We start from the raw sequence: 17,708 nt of genomic DNA on the forward strand, positions 1-17,708 counted from the left end.
TGGCCGTACTCCACCACACTACCGTGTCATGTCTCCATAACCGGCCAACAATAGTCAGACGGCACCTTGACTACTCCGGCCATACCCTACCGTGACATTCAACATCCTATCGTTTTCGAGAACGGGCTGTACCGCACGTCACCAGCCAGCCTGAGCTGCGCGTCATCCAGCTCAGAGCCACGCCCCCTCTGCCACCTGAGCCACTCCACCGAGGCTATAAATAGCTCAGTTAGGTAATTTCTAAGAGACTTTTGGCTGGACCAACTTTACCCCACTCTAGCTTGATCATCGGAGGGCCCTCACCAGAAACACCGGTGAGGCTTTGTGCAGGTCCGCAGCCGTCGCGTAGGAGGTGGCTCCCGTCTTTCCCTTTCAAGCACCGACAGCTCCCTCGGCTCCACCGACGTGGTCACCCTCGGGCCAAATTTGAACCACAACATTTTTGGTGCTAGAGGAAGGGATAGAGTCGTGATCACAAGGATAATGAGCCAAGGGGCCCCAAACGCGTCGAGCAGCTGGGAATCAGTGCCGGACTACTCTCTCTAAAGTCCACCTCCTACATCGCACGTCCCTACAGAACAAACCTCTCAAATCCAGCCAGAGCAGTTTTACCTGCTCGCCCAACAAGTCCAAACCCTGGCCGTGGTTATTCAAACCCTTCATCCGGTCGGAGTTTCATCAACTACTGAACTCGACAGGAAGGTCGAGGAAGCAGGGCGACAAATCCAAATGCTTTAGGATCAGGTCGCGGAACTCCGTGAGGAGTGTCATCGATCAAGGAGCAGGTCCCCTCGAAAGTCTAGGAGATATCTCTCCCACCGAAGTTTTGAGAAGTATACTCCTCAAACGTCCTCCCGGGCCGAAATCCTCACGAAAATCGAGGGTTGCGGCTACCTCCAATCTCCTCCGAAGATGTGACCATCCAAGTCACGAAAGCGTTTAGGCAAATACTGCTGCTTCCATAGAGATCACGGCCACGACACAGAGGATTGCTATCAGCTCTGTGATAAGATCGAAGTGATCGTCCGCCAAGGCCATCTGAGCCGGTTCGTTGGCGGGTCAGCCGATAGAGCGAAGCTTGATGGGAAAACTTTGGGACCATCTGACGGACCCGACGACGGACGCCCCAGTGCGGACACTACCAATACCCTGCCTATGAGTCTCACGTTGATGCCGCCCTGGCCCCAAGGGGTCGAGAAGAGGCCACGCTCACCGGCCCGAGGCTGGTGACCCCAAATGTAAATTACTCTCCCAAGGAAGGACCTTAGCATCCTTCAGGTTAGGGCTTTCTCCCTTAGACCGTAATCTAATGAAGTTATTTTCTGAAATTTTTCCTAGGCATCTCTGAAGTATCCTAGGAAGCTCGACGTACGTTTGGCATCCTGGCAGCGCGAGTTGTATGCCGACGACTTTATAAAGTCGCCCCCGGAGCTTGCCTCGGGGCGCCCTACAGGACTTAGCAAGGGCCCAGGGGTCTCGCAACTGTAGATTCCATCTACAAAGTCACCCTTTGAGCTCGGCTCGGGATGTCCTGCGGCATCAACGGGGAGCCGAGGAAGAGCACTCCCGTCCGCAGGATTCTATGAGTCCGCCCCTAATCTGAGTGGGGGGCATTTACAAAGTCACCCTTTGAGCTCGGCTCGGGGTGCCGTGCGACGTCAACGAGGAGCCGAGGAAGAGCACCCCTATCCACAGAATTTTACAAGTCCGCCTCTGATCTGAGTGGGGGGCATCTACAAAGTCATCCTTTGAGCTCAGCTCGGGATGCCTTGTGGCATCAACGGGGAGCCGAGGAAGAGCACCCCCGTCTGCAAGACATTCGGATAGATATTTATCCCCGAGCCTATTATTTCCGAGGTGGCTTCGGCTCTCGAGTGGATTTCTAAGTCTTGGGTTGGCCTCGGCCCTCGAGTGGATTTTTACACTCAGGTAGATGTTTATCCTCGAGCTTATTATTTCCGAGGTGGCTTCGGCTCTCGGGTGGATTTCTAAGTCTCGAGTTGGCCTCAGCCCTCGAGTGAATTTCTACACTCGGGTAGATGTTTATCTCCGAGCCTATTATTTTCGAGGTGGCCTCGGCTCATGGGTGGATTTCTAAGTCTCGAGTTGGCCTCGGCCCTCGAGTGGATTTTTGCACTCGGGTAGATGTTTATCCCTGAGCTTATTATTCCCAAGTCGGCTTCGGCCCTCAGGTGAATATCTACTCTCAGGTGAATGCTTATCCCCGAACTCGCCTATGCTCCTGAGTTAACAAGAGCCCTCGGGCGGGCTTCTATCCTTAAGATAATTTACGATTGTTTGTCTTTTGCTCTTCCGGGCAAGGCTTAAAGCGGCCTGCACTATTAAATAAAGAGCTACGAGCTCGCCTCACATAAGGTTTATTTTCAAATTAGGGGTGTACCGAACCCGAAGATCCCTGCAAGTATTAAACGCAACCCCTGTTATGCGAGATGGGCCCGGATCTGGGTCACATAATTGATAGTCCCTAGACTCTACCACAAGTGCATGGGTCGTGACAAGTAGAACAGGGTAAAAAGAGTATCGTTTCCACAAGGAGGTGATTCAAGTACCAATTTAAAATTTTCCTAAATTATTTAGATGACCCCAAATTGATGTGACTGACTGCAATTTTTTAACCAGAAAAATCAAATATGAAAGGTTCCTAGGGCTTGGATTTCATCAATTGAATTCCTTTAATAAATTTAAATCTGATTGTTAATATTGTGCTAATTACAATGTTCGAATCCCTTTTTTTTATGTGATATCCTCTTTCAAGGCATAACACCTATACCTATATTAATCCTATGTCTACTTTCGTGATCATAGAAATAAATATAAATTCATTATGATCTATGAAATTCTTGAATGTAGGTCACAAGGGTGTGCATTTATTTCTAAACTACACCGCCAATGTTTGATAAATTCACCAACTAATATTGAACTTCAACTTTCGTTACTTCATTCAACATCTTAAGCATGCAATTCATGGCCAGTAAATTGCAAGAATGAAAACCGAAATCATCAAATTGAAATTAACAAAAGATATTCAATACAACCATACTCAATTCATATCAAAAATTCAATGACTACGTCCTAGCCCTAGGATAAGAAAACTAGCAAATCATAACTAATAAATCAATCCAATTATTTCTCAAATATAAATTCGCATTCAACATCCTTAATAACAATTCTTCAAATAAAAAAAAATATCAGAGAAAAGAAAAGAACTCTGTATTTGCAAAAATCCTTCGTTCCGTTCTTTCTCCCAGAATTTCAGCTTTTTCTTCCTAAAATTCCTGGCTTTTCTTCCTCTCGGAATTCCAGATTCTCTGAGTTTTTTATCTGTTGGCTGAAATCCAGAATTCTAGGCTGATTTTATGACTCGACTTCCAGCTAGATTTAGAGCACCAAAACAATAAATCTGGAGTCATACCCTTCATGAAAGTTTTATATCTAGTTCTTAGCTTTCCAACGCACCTGGGTTTGCTTTATTCTGACTTATAGAACTCCAGATATAAGCTGAAAACCGAAATAGGGACTGGGCTGCAGTAAAATTCTGGACAGATTCGGACTTCTCTGATTCGGATAAGTTTTGGACTTCAAAACGGCAGAACTTGGTTTTGTGATCTTCATAAAAGTTTTAGGTCTACGTCTTATCTTTCCAGCAAACTAAACAACACATGAAATGGAGGTTTGTATCTCCAGTTAGAACCCAAAAACCAAATAGTGTTCTGGGTTGACTAGACCAGCCCAATTTCAATCAATTCAATAATTAAACACCTGCAAAATACCAAGAATTTTCAAAAATTAAATAAATGTAAAAGACACCTAAATTCTAGACAAATGAGCTAAGAACATACAAAACACTCTAAAATAAAACAATTAAGACTAAGAAAATGTGTGAAATAAATTTTCACATCAAATACCCCCAAACTTGAATGTTTGCTTGTCCTCAAGCAAAAGAAAAACCATAAAAACAAAGGACAATAACCATAGTCAGGCTCAACCCATCACACCCAAAGGACCTATCATGCAAACATCAAATCTTCAACTTAGTATATAAACAATAGCAAATAAAGAAAAACTAAGCATACTCACATTCTCTAGATCAAATATCCATAGATAATTCCAAACTCAATCATATTTATCATGCGGCCAACACAATTGAATCATGTAACAACTCAACCTGCAATCACCCCTTCTCACTACTACAAATAAGGTAGAAAACTAGAGAGTTTTTTTTTTTTGACGAATTATTCTTTGTCTTTAAGTTGTCACTCGCCTTTTGACGCGAATACAAGCATTTGTGATGGATGCACCCGGTTACTCAACAAGACACACACTTAAAGTACTTTTGCATACTCATATTTCAAGTTGTTGTTTGACATAAAAGTAAACATCGGTAATGAATACCCCTAGTTACTAAGTAACTCAAAATATTGGAGTAGAAGAACTTTGTACACATATATTTATTCGACTGTCTAATCATTATCACTCTATTTACTTAAACCCTGTTTAGGACTAGATCAAGGGGGATAATCACAAGAAAAGCATCACACTCATCTTTTATGCATAATCACACAACTCATACAACTTTGCAAAGAAAGATGTACTTCAATAATCCCAAAAGAAAACAAATATGCTTACTTTTGCTTTATAAGATATTGCCTATCCTAAATCAAAATTCAATGCTTAAACACAATAAAGAACCCAAAAGTGTAATGTTGATCCTAGATAAGTCTCACACAAGTGCAAATGCATGTTCATTTCTCCTAATCTTTCGCATAAAAATTTGGTTTGGAAGACATAGATATGATCACCAATTAACTTGCATGAAAGTGAACAAACCAGAATTTCAAAAAAAATTTCTTTCTCAAACAAATATAACCAACACTAGCATTCAGCATAATCAAATATCCACTCCCCCAAACTTAATTTTTACATTGTCCTCAATGTGAAAGCAAAGAAAAATGGAAGACTAATACTCCCCTTTTAGCAAGGCTGAACACAACGAATGTCCGATTGAATTGAACATGAACTAGCTTCTTGCTTGATTTTTCCAAACCTACACAACACAACCAAAAAGAAAGGGGTCACAACAATAATTATTCAAAAACTTAATAAAAACAACAATTAACACATATAACAAAAGACAAAAGAAAGGAATTTTTTTTTTTTGGGTTGCCTCCCAAGAAGCGCTTGTTTACAGTCATTAGCTTGACTTCCACACCATCAACCATAGGTAGGATTCTTCAAAGAGTAAATCCCTCCTTTAAGAACCACATTACTAGCAAAATAAGGCTTCAAACGCTGCCCATTAACCTTGAATGCACCAGTGACCTCACTACGCACCTCAACAGCACCATATGCATACACTTTTGTTATCGTGAATGGGCTAGACGACCTAGAACGAAGCTTGCCTGGAAATAATTTAAGTCTTGAGTTGAAGAGTAATACTTGCTGCCCAATTTCGAAGTTTCTAATTTGAAGATGTTTGTCATGCCAATGCTTTGTCTTTTCCTTGTAAATCCGAGTATTTTCATAAGCATCCAACCTAAACTCCTCCAACTCACTTAACTGTAACAATCTCTTTTCTCCCGCAGCTTTCAAATCCATGTTCGACTCCTTGATTGCCCAATAGGCCTTGTGTTCCAATTCCACTGGTAAGTGACAAGACTTTCCAAAGACAAGTCTGTAAGGAGACATACCCAAAGGTGTCTTGAAAGCTGTCCTCTATGCCCAAAGGGCATCATCTAACTTATTCGCCCAATCCTTTCTTGAACTGCTCACAGTTTTCTCCAAAATTTGCTTCAATTTCCTATTTGCAAGTTCCACTTGCCCATTTGTTTGAGGATGATAGGCAAGTGCCACCTTATGAGTAATCCTATATTTCTTCAACAAAGCCTCAAATGACCGATTACAAAAATGGGAGCCTTCATCACTAATAATAACTCTCGGCACACCAAATCTTAAAAAAATATTTTCCTTCACAAATCTCATCACCATCTGAGAGTCATTAGTCTGCATTGCAGTAGCTTCAACCCATTTAGACACATAATCCACTGCTACCATGATGTACTGATTGTTGAAGGAAGAAGGAAATGGGCCCATGAAATCAATTTTCCATAAATCAAACAGTTCAACCTTCAGGATATTGGTCAAGGGCATCTCATTCTTTTTTGAAATGTTGCCAACCCTCTGACATCTATCACACATGCTCACATATTGTCTAGTATCTTGATACATGGTCGGCCAGTAAAAACTAGACTGCCATACCTTTGCAACTATCTTGGAGGTACTGAAATGTCCACCACACTCAAGGAAAAGCAATGGTCAAGTATATCCTGCATCTCATCTTGGGGCATACATCTTCTAATCATTCTATCTGCATAGTGTTTATAGAGTAGCGGTTCTTCCCAAAGATAATGCTTCCCATCCCATAAAAACTTTTTCTTCTGATGATAGCTCAAATCAGGGGGAACAATGCCACTCACCAAATAGTTCACCAAATCAGCATACCAGGGGATGACTGAAACTGCCAACAACTACTCATCTAGAAAGCTTTCATTAATGGGCACCTCATCTGCTTTTGACTGCCCCTCTAATCTAGGCAAGTGATCTGCCACCATATTCTCCATGCCTCTCTTATCTCGAATCTCAAGATCAAATTCTTGTAACAACAGCACCCACCGAATCAAGCGTGGTTTGGCATCTTTCTTTTTCAGCAAGTACTTGATTGCTGAATGGTCCGTATATACGATCACCTTGGAACCTACAAGATAAGATCAAAACTTGTCAAAAGCAAACACAACAGCAAGCAATTCTTTTTCAGTAGTTGCATAATTCAACCATGCAATATTTAAAACTCTACTAGCATAATATATAACATGCAACTTCCTGTCTTTTGTCTGGCCGAGAACAGCACTCAAAGCAAAATCACTAGCATCACACATTAGCTCAAAAGGCAAACTCCAATCTAGGGCTGCCATAATTGGTGCTGATACCAACTCTTGCTTCAACCTATTAAAAGCATTCAAACAGTCCTTATCAAAATCAAACAGTCCTTATTCAACAGATTATAAAGAGGTTTAGAAATTTTAGAGAAATTCTTAATAAAATGCCGGTAAAATCCTGTGTGACCAAGAAAACTTCTACTCCCTTAACATTTATAGGTGGTGGCAATTTTTCAATAATTTCTATTTTTGCTCGGTCTACCTCAAGGCCTCTTGCTGAAATTTTGTGGCCTAAAACGATACCTTCCTGCACCATAAAATGACATTTCTCCCAATTCAAGACCAAATTGGTCTCCTCACAGCGCTGTAAAACTCGAAACAAATTATCTAAACAACTTTCAAAAGAAGATCCAAAAATAGAAAAATCATCCATAAAAACCTCCATGATCTTTTCAACAAAATCAGAGAAAATAGCCATCATGCAACGTTGGAATGTAGCAGGTGCATTACACAAACCAAAAGGCATCCTACGAAATACAAAAGTACCATAAGGACAAGTGAAGGTAGTCTTTTCTTGATCTTCGGAGGATATAGAAATCTGATTATACCCTGAATAACCATCTAGAAAACAGTAATACGCATACCCAGCAAGTCTCTCAAGCACCTGATCAAGAAAAGGTAAAGAAAAATGATCCTTATGGGTAACACTATTAAGTTTCCTATAATCTATGCAGACCCTCCACCCAGTTACTGTCCTAGTGGGAATTAATTTATTATTTTCATTATGCACAACAGTCATCCCACCCTTTTTAGGTACTACCTGCACTGGACTAATCCATGAACTATCAGATATAGGATAAATAATCCCTGCATCTAACCATTTAAGAACTTCAGCCCTAACTACTTCTTTCATGTTAGGATTTAACCGTCTTTGATTTTCAATAATAGGTTTATGGTTATCCTCCATTAAAATTCTATGCATACACAAGAAGGGCTAATTTCTCTAAGATCTGATATAGTCCATCCTCTAAGATCTGATATAGTCCATCCTATGGCTTTTTTTCTCAATCTCAAAATACGTATCAATTTGTCAAGTTACTCATCAGACAAAGAAGCACTCACAATCACAGACAAAGCATTATTCTCACCTAAAAATGCATACTTGAGATGTAAGGGCAATGGCTTCAACTCCAGAACTGGTGCTTGCACATTAGAAGGGAGAGAGGGTGGCTTACCTTTGCCGATATCCTCAAAATGAATACCTCTCTTCTTCGGCTTAGGACATGTAGCCTCTAATGCACACGCCACTTTAGCAACCTCTAGATTATCATCTTTAAATGTCCCTGCACTCACTAAACAAGTCTCAAGAGATTCTTTAGTATTTTCAGCCCTAAAAACCTCTCTGGTCGACTCATCTACAATATCAACTCGAAAAACATGATCAGTAAAAGAAGGATATTTAGTAGCTTCAAATAAATTAAACTCTACCTCTTCTTCACAAACCTTCAAAGTCAACCTACCATTCTTAATATCTATGATAGCTCCAGCTGTGGCTAGAAAGGGCCGGCCTAAAATGATAGGGATCTCGGTGTTTTCTTCTATCTCTAAAACAATAAAATCAACTGGAATGATAAACTTCTATACCTTGATCAGCACATTCTCAAGAACACCCAAAGAATATTTGACCGATCGATCAGCTAGCTGCAAAGAGATGGTAGTAGGCTTCAACTCCTTCAATCAAAGCTTCCTAGACACAGATAAAGGCATCAGTGAAACACTAGCACCTAAATCACACAAAGCTCTAGAAAAATCAACATCACCTATAGTACAAGGAATAGAAAAACTCCCTGGATCTCTTAGCTTTGGTGGAACTAGATAATGGCACTGCATTCCTCCATCAAGACAATGGTCTCGAAATCTTCCAATTTTCTCTTCTTAGACATGTTCTCCTTTAAAAATTTTGTATATGCAGGAATTTGTGCTAAGGCATCTACAAAAGGAATATTAATGGCATAATTGTAGATCCGTTGAATTGGCAAAGGCAAAATGAAAAATTTTGGTATTTTGATGTGACTTAAATGGGGTTTGGTTGGCTGAGACGTTAGATTTGAGACAGAGAGGGAGAGGAGGTCTCAGGCGTGAAGGAAGGAAGAAGAAGAAGAAGAAAAAGAAGAAGAAAGAAGAAGAAGAAGTGTCGGTCTCCTTTCCCTCGGTGCAAGAACCCAATCCTCCGAAGAACAAGAGGTAAATACCCATCCCTACCGAGTCCCCTAATAGAATTGAGGCTGTAAAGAGGTTAGATAGGGGTTTTAGAGGTGGTTAAAAGAGAGGAAATCGGAATTCAACAAGGTTCTTCCGAGACTGCGGAAAATCTATGTCGAAGTCCTGACTTTAGCGAATTGTTTTGGGGGCCAAACGACCTCCGATAGTAATGCATTTTACCTCTTTGGAATCCTCCATGAGTGTAAAATGTTAGGTAAAAATTTCATAAAATTTGGAGTTTGAAAAGTGGATCAAACCCAGGATGAAGTGACCGGCTGTCGGTACAGGTTACTGTTCATCCAGGAGGGGAAAATAAGGGATTTCATGCCATAATAGGGTATTAAGCCTAGATTAGGCTAAGAGGGACCTTGTACTCATGCAAGGGAGTCCCTAATACACATAAATGGTGATTTAATTAATAGAAAAAAAAAGAGGATTTAGAGAAGAGGGAGTTAGACTTCAACAAAGTTTTTTCGAGACTGCGGAAAAACTGTGTCGAAGTTCTAACTTCGGTGAATTATTTCAGGGGTCAATCGGCCTCCGATGATGATATATCTTACTATTTTGGAAACCCCTATGAGTGTAGAACTTTGGGTATAAATTTCATGAAAATTGGAGTTTGGTATGAGATTCAAATCCGGGATGAAGTAACCAGAGGTCAGCCCGGGTTACTGTTCATCCGGATGAAGAAAGATGAAAAAAATGGTGTTAGGTCAACTCAAAGTAAGCCGGAGTCGACTCAGGGCTGGTGGGGTCGACTCTCTTAGGAAAATTCTAGAGAGTGGGGATTTTCGGCTCTGTGCTTGGGGTCGACTCGGGGTAAGCTGGGGTCGACCTAAACGGGGGTCGACCCAAGGTTTAGTAAAATTTTGGATTAGAAGAGATTTGATCCTTTCGCACACCTTGACCATATGGCATTGGTCCAAGGTATGTATGGGATACTCTTGCATCATGATTTATATAAGTTGAAGACTTATTTAATAAGAATAAAGGGAAAAAGAAAATATGTTAATTAAGGGGGGGAGTTGTGTCAACAGAAACTTTTATGTTTATGATTGATATATAGATAATAGGCCCTTGATACAAGACTAAGAGCATGATTAATATATGTTTCAGTAGGCAAGAGGCTAGGAAACAAGAGAAAGAAGTTCCCTACTGCCTACTGTAGATTTTTGAAGGCGTATCGAGGTCGTGCCGGATTGACAGGTGAGTGGGAGTTTGTACTTTGCACCATGAGCACATTCCTTATTCATTTTCATGAATGTTGCCAAGTGTGACTTGATTCCACCTGAGCTTATTGATTAATTATTGTGGTAGATTTCTCTATGTTTTGTTCTCCATGCTTGATTATTCTGTACATGCATTTGAGGAAACATTAAGAGGAATTACGAGGGATAGATGAGTAATTAAATTCGTTCCGAATTGTGAAATGACTTCTTTTGTAAATTGATTTCATTTTCTCTATTTCAAAGACTTGTAGAGCCCTTCTTATGGTATATTGAGTTGCATTGTACTCTCATGATTCCTCACTCCCAACCCTGATATTAGTTATGATTGGGTCGTGGTCTAGTGAGTGGTAGTCTTGATTATACTCCTTTTTAGCAGAGTATTGGGAGGGTGCATTATGGCATTTATGTATTGCTTGGCAGTATCTACAAGACACCTATAGTCGATGGGGTTAGACATCGGCCTGTGTGCACATAATAGCCTTCTGGGTGGGTGGAGCCCAGTCCCTTCCTAGGAGGACACGGCCCTAGGCGTAGGATCAGCCGGTCCTACGACTTATATTCTGCTTGCCGCCGGGCATAGTAAGACCCCGCGAGGTGCAGTATGGCTTTCCGCGGATGTAGAATTTCCGCGAGGTGCCGTTTAGTATATAGATGTGAGATGTTTCTATGGATTTCTGATCTGGATACTGGCCAGCATTTACATGATCAGTGTGGTGTCTTATCCTGCATATGCATGTGACAGTGGGGAGTTGTTATGGTTCGCTTGGAGCGTAAGACCCACCTCCCGACAGCTGTCTAGTGATAACTTCGCATATTGACATCCTAATTTATATATTGGTGTGGTGTCATATTCTATACATGCATATGGCAGTAGGAAGTTGTTGTGGTTCGCCTGGGGCATAAGACCCACCTCCCGATAGCTATTTATCAATGTTTCAGCATATTGACACCCGTTTTGTATGTTCCATTATTATGATCTGTCGAGCATATTCATGAGTAGCATATATGTTTACTTGATTATTCCATATGTGCTCCAGTTGAGTTAATTGTGATTATGGTGATATTGATGATTTACTCCATATTCTCCATGTTGAGTTATTGTTCATCTTGTTATTGATCTTGAGATTTCATCTCGAGCCATGATTATATTCTGTCTCATATGCATAGTACTCACTACTCCACTCACTGAGTATTCATATACTCACTCTCCAGTTTGGTGTTTTTGATTGCAGGGCAGGTATTGTATAGAGAGGAGCAGGATTAGTGATTGCCTGCTAGCTGTGCCGCTCCATAGTATAGTATAATGTAGATAGAAGTTTATACATTTTGGTGTATTATAAACCTTCTGTTACACATAGTGTATAGTTACAGTCATAGATCCTGTTGTGGATATGGGTTTGACCATGGATGGAATGGAAACCAGATTTTTATACAGATGAGTTATATGCCTGTGATGATGTATTGATATATATTGTCCAGGTTCATTATATGACAGATTATGTGATTGCTGCTCTGACATGTAGTGTTGTTGTATGTATTGAGATAATCCTGACGGGTCATCATAGGAAAGGTGATCATTTTGTGCATGCATCATGCCAAAAAATTTTAGAATTTATTGATGATTGATAGGTAGTAGGGTTCTACGTGGTGGCTGGTGGCCTTATGCCTACCCGCACCCTAGGACCGTCGCGGCGGCCCGTCGAAAACGGGGCGAGGGTCGTGATAGAAGTGGTATCAGAGCAAAGGTTAAGAAGAGTCCTATCAGAGCAATAGGGTGAGTCAGGATTAAGTATAGGATTATACTATGGAGCATAGGGTTTTTTTTGTATATTATTTTATGAGTCATTTACAATTCAGTAAGATATATTTGGGGATAAGACTTAAGAGTTCTTTTTTTGGCTCTACTTGAGATAAAATTTTATATCATTCAGTTTACAATCAAGATTTGTATTTTGATAGAAAGTCAATTAATAAATTCGGAGAATATTGATCAGAGTTGTACAGCGAAAGTATAGTGGATCGAGTCAATTTGAATTGGTCAAAAATATTGACTGTGATGGGAGACTAGATTTTTCAATAATGAAGATTTGTGTTAATAAAAGAAGGTGAATATTGTAGATTCTCAGATTAATTATGATATGACTATGTGATCTCTCTGATAGTTTTTGCTATTTTTGCTATGTTAAGAAATAATTTATGTAAACTCATTATAAATTCTTGACTGCTAGGTAGCCGTGAACAATATGGAGGATGAAAGAGAAATAAGGGCACCTTCCCCGGACCCTGATAGCCAATCAATTTCACAAACTACTCCACACTCCATAGCAACCCAGGCAGACCTGGCAGGAGTGTACCAGTTAATGGCACAACTGCTTGAGCAACAGCAGCAGATGCAGTTGGCTGCCCAACCTGTACAGCCGATGGATTCCTATTACGAGGGTTCCGTAGGCTGAATCCACTAATGTTTGATGGTGGATTCAATCCCATGACAGCTGAGACCTGGATCAGGGAAATGGAGAAGATGTATGAGTTACTCCAATTTTCCGAGGAGGTAAAAGTCAAATTAGCTACCTCTATGCTAAGGGGGAGTGCTGATTATTGGTGGACTGCTATGAAGACAGCATATGAGGTCGACGGAATGACCTGGGAAGATTTTAAGAGGGTATTTTATGCTAAGTATTTTTCGGACTCAATCAGGCAAATAAAACAGAATGAGTTTTTATCGCTGTCTCAGTCCGAACATATGACTGTCCTAGATTATGCAAATAGGTTCGAGGAGCTGAGTCGATTTTGCCCCCAGTTTATGGAGGACGATATGAGTAGAGCCAACCGGTTCGAACAAGGGCTTAGATACAGGATCAGGTCCCGAACATCTTTACAGATAATTTCTAGCTATAAGGATATTTTGGACAGAGCTTTGAAAGTGGAGGCTGAATTAAAAAGATCTGATAGAGAAAGGGCTCACCTGATGAGATATAGATCAGCTAGAAGTCAGAGTGGCAAGCCATGGGATTTCAGGGGCATTTCAATTCAAAAGAAGCCCAGGGCCCGCACTTACTCTAGCAGATTCCATAGTGGGCCCTATATGAGGAGAGCGAGGGCATGTTATAGTTGTGGGCGGACTGGACACCTGGCACGTGATTGCCCGTACAAGAGGAGGAATGAGCTCGGCCCTCCTGTACCTAGTGACCAGAGGCCAAGAAGCAATGCTCGAGTTTTGCACTGACCCACCAAGGTGCTAGTGCCAATGACTGGGTGGTAACAGGTATATTACCAGTCAGCTTGATTGATCCCTCTATTTTGTTCGATTCTGGCACTATGCATTCCTTTATTTCAGTTAGTTTTTCTAAATAATTACACTGCATATTTGAGAAACTAGAAGAACTATTATATGTTCCTACACCCCTATAGAAAACAGTAATTGTTGACATTAGTGCAAGAATTGCATAATTCAAATAGGGGTAGGAGAGTTAGCGACAAATCTTATATAACTTGACATGCAAAACTTTGGCATCATTTTAGGAATAGGCTGGATGTCTCGGTACCACACTCATATTGACTGCTACAGTAAAAGAGTGATATTCTAGATACTTGAAGAACTAGGGTTCTTCTTTCAAAGCCATGCACCCGTGTAATGTAATTCATCATTACATTAATTTCTGCCCTGAAAGCTATGAAGGCATTAGGAAAGGAGTATAAGACTTATTTAGCATGTGTAATAGATACCTGAAAGGAGACCAAATTGGAGGATATTCTAGTAATGAATGAATACCCTGATGTTTTTCCAGAAGATCTTCCTGGTTTGCCACCAGAGAGCGATTGGATTTGCAATTGATTTGATTCCCAATACCACACCAATCTTCAAAAAAAAAAAAAAAAACCCCATAGAATGGCTCCAACTGAAATAAAAGAATTAAAGGAAAAGTTACAAGATCTGCTTGATAAAGGCTTCATTCGACTTAATGTGTCCCCTTGGGAAGCTCTAGTATTGTTTGTAAAGAAGGAAGATGGAGGTTTGAGGTTATGTATTGGTTATCGAGGATTGGACAAGGTAACAATAAAGAACAAATATCTTCGGCCCCGGATTGATGAATCTTGTAAGATGATTGGAATTGATAAAAATTATGCCTTGTCTATACACTACTCTCCAGAAAAAGCTAATGTTGAGGTAGATACACCGAGCAGAAAAACTTCTGATAGTATTGTTACTCTACTCACCTCATTGAGTAATCAGGTAATTTACTTTTTTAAATTCGAGGACGAATTTTATATAAGGGGAGAGGATGTAATAACCCCCCAAATTTTTTTTTATATAAAGAAGGATAGAATAGTCCTTAAAAATTGATATAAGGGGTAAAATTGGAAGGAATCAAAAGTTAATGGCATAACAGTAGATGCGTTGAAGTGTTAGGGGCAAAATGGGAAGGAATCAAAAATTAATGACATAATTGTAGATCCATTGAAGTAGCAAGGGCAAAATAGAAAATTTTGGTGTTTTGATGTGACTTAAATGGGGTTTGGTTGGCTGAGACGTTGGATTTGAGACAGAGAGGGAGAGGAGGTCTCAGGCGTGAAGGAAGAAGAAGAAGAAGAAGAAGAAAGAAGAAGAAGAAGTATCGGTCTCCTTTTCCTCGGTGCAAGAACCCAATCCTCCGAAGAGAAAGAGGTAAATACCCATCCCTACCTAGTCCCCTAATAGAATTGAGGCTGTAAAGAGGTTAGATAGGGGTTTTAGAGGTGGTTAAAAGAGAGGAAATCGGAATTCGACAAGGTTCTTCCGAGACTGCGGAAAATCTGTGTCGAAGTCCTGACTTCAGCGAATTGTTTCGGGGGTCAAACGGCCTTCGATAGTAATGTATGTTACCTCTTTGGAATCCTCCATGAGTGTAGAATGTTAGGTAAAAATTTCATTAAATTTGAAGTTTGAAAAGTGGATCAAACCCGGGATGAAGTGACCGGTTATCGGTACAGGTTACTGTTCATCCAGGAGGGGAAATAAGGGATTTCATGCCATAATAGGGTATTAAGCCTAGATTAGGCTAAGAGGAACCTTATACTTATGCAAGGGAGTCCCTAATACACATAAATGGTGATTTAATTAATAGAAAAAAAAAGAGAAAGGATTTAGAGAAGAGGGAGTTGGACTTCAACAAAGTTTTTCCGAGACTGCAGAAAAACTATGTCGAAGTCCCAACTTCGGTGAATTATTTCGAGGGTCAATCGGCCTCCGATGATGATATATCTTACTATTTTGGAAACCCCTATGAGTGTAGAACTTTGGGTATAAATTTCATGAAAATTGGAGTTTGGTATGAGGTTCAAATCCGGGATGAAGTAACCAGAGGTCAGCCCAGGTTACTGTTTATCCGGATGAAGAAAGATAAAAAAAAAATGGTGTTGGGTCAACTCAAAGTAAGCCGAAGTCGACTCAGGGCTGGTGGGGTCGACTCTCTTAGGAAAATTCCTGAGAATGGAGATTTTCGGCTCTGTACTTGGGGTCGACTCGGGGTAAGCTGGGGCCGACCTAAGCGGGGGTCGACCCAAGGTTTAGTAAAATTTTGGATTAGAAGGGATTTGATCCTTTTGCACACCTTGACCCTATGGCATTGGTCCAAGGTGTGTGTGGGATACTCTTGCATCATGATTTATATAAGTTGAAGACTTATTTAATAAGAATAAAGGGAAAAAGAAAAGATGTTAATTAAGGGGGGGAGTTGTGTCAACTAAAACTTTTATGTTTATGATTGATACATAGACAATAGGCCCTTGATACAAGACTAAGAGCATGATTAATGTATGTTTCAGTAGGCAAGAAGCTAGGGAACAAGAGAAAGAAGTCCCCTACTGCCTACTGTAGATTTTTGAAGGCGTATCGAGGCCGTGCCGGATTGACAGGTGAGTGGAAGTTTGTACTTTGCACCATGAGCACATTCCTTATTCATTTTCATGAATGTTGTTAAGTGTGACTTGATTCCACCTGAGCTTATTGATTAATTGTTGTGGTAGATTCCTCTATGTTTTGTTCTCCATGCTTGATTATTTTGTACATGCATTTGAGGAAAAATTGAGAGGAATTACGAGGGGTAGATGAGTAATTAAATTGGTTCCAAATTGTGAAATGACTTCTTTTGTAAATTGATTTCATTTTTTCTATTTCAAAAACTTGTAGAGCCCTTCTCATGGTATATTGAGTTGCATTGTACTCCCATGATTCCTCACTCCCAACCCTGATGTTAGTTATGATTGGGTCATGGTCTAGTGAGTGCTAGTCTTGATTATACTCCTTTTTAGTAGAGTATTGGAAGGGTGCATTATGGCATTTATGCATGACTTGGCAGTATCTACAGGACACCTATAGTCGATAGGGTTAGACATCGGCCTGTGTGCACATAGTAGCCTTCTGGGTGGGCGAAGCCCAGTCCTTTTCTAGGGAGGACACGGCCCTAGGCATAGGATCGGCCGGTCCTACGACTTATATTCTGCTTACCGTCGGGCATAGTAAGACCCTGCGAGGTGCAGTATGGCCTTCCGCGGATGTAGAATTCCTGCGAGGTGCCGTTTACTATATAGATGTGAGATGTTTCTATGGATTTCTGTTCTGGATATTGGCCAGTATTTACATGATCAATGTGGTGTCTTATCTTGCATATGCATGTGACAGTAGGGAGTTGTTGTGGTTCGTCTGGGGCGTAAGACCCACCTCCCGACAGCTGTCTAATGATGACTTCGCATATTGACACCCTGATTTACATATTGGTGTAGTGTCATATTCTATGCATGCATATGGCAGTAGAAAGTTGTTGTGGTTCGCCTGGGGCGTAAGACCCACCTTCCGATAGCTATTTATCAATGTTTCAGTATATTGATACCCGTTTTGTATGTTCCATCATTGTGATTTATCGAGCATATTCATGAGTAGCATCATTATGATCTATCGAGCATATTCATGAGTAACATATATGTTTACTTGATTATTCCATATGTGCTCCAGTTGAGTTAATTGTGATTGTGGTGATATTGATGATTTACTCCATATTCTCTATGTTGAGTTCTTGTTCATCTTGTTATTGAACTTGAGATTTCATCTCGAGCCATGATTATATTCTGTCTCATATGCATAGTACTCACTACTCCACTCACTGAGTATTCATATACTCACTTCCCAGTTTGGTGTTTTCGATTGCAGGGCAGGTATCGTATAGAGAGGAGCAGGATTAGTGGTTGTCTGCTTGCTATGCCGCTCCATAGTATAGTATAATGTAGA

General features: G+C 40.6%; 1 pseudogene; it reads right to left on the reverse strand.

The window, feature by feature from the left end:
- LOC120104806 (uncharacterized) overlaps positions 1-17,708 on the reverse strand; it is a 45,812-nt pseudogene that overhangs the window by 9,435 nt on the left and 18,669 nt on the right.

The sequence above is a fragment of the Phoenix dactylifera genome, chromosome 18 (assembly GCF_051530095.1).
Source record: "Phoenix dactylifera cultivar Ajwa chromosome 18, Ajwa_hap1_PhDact_Kaust_v1.1, whole genome shotgun sequence".
NCBI classification, from domain to species: domain Eukaryota; kingdom Viridiplantae; phylum Streptophyta; class Magnoliopsida; order Arecales; family Arecaceae; genus Phoenix; species Phoenix dactylifera.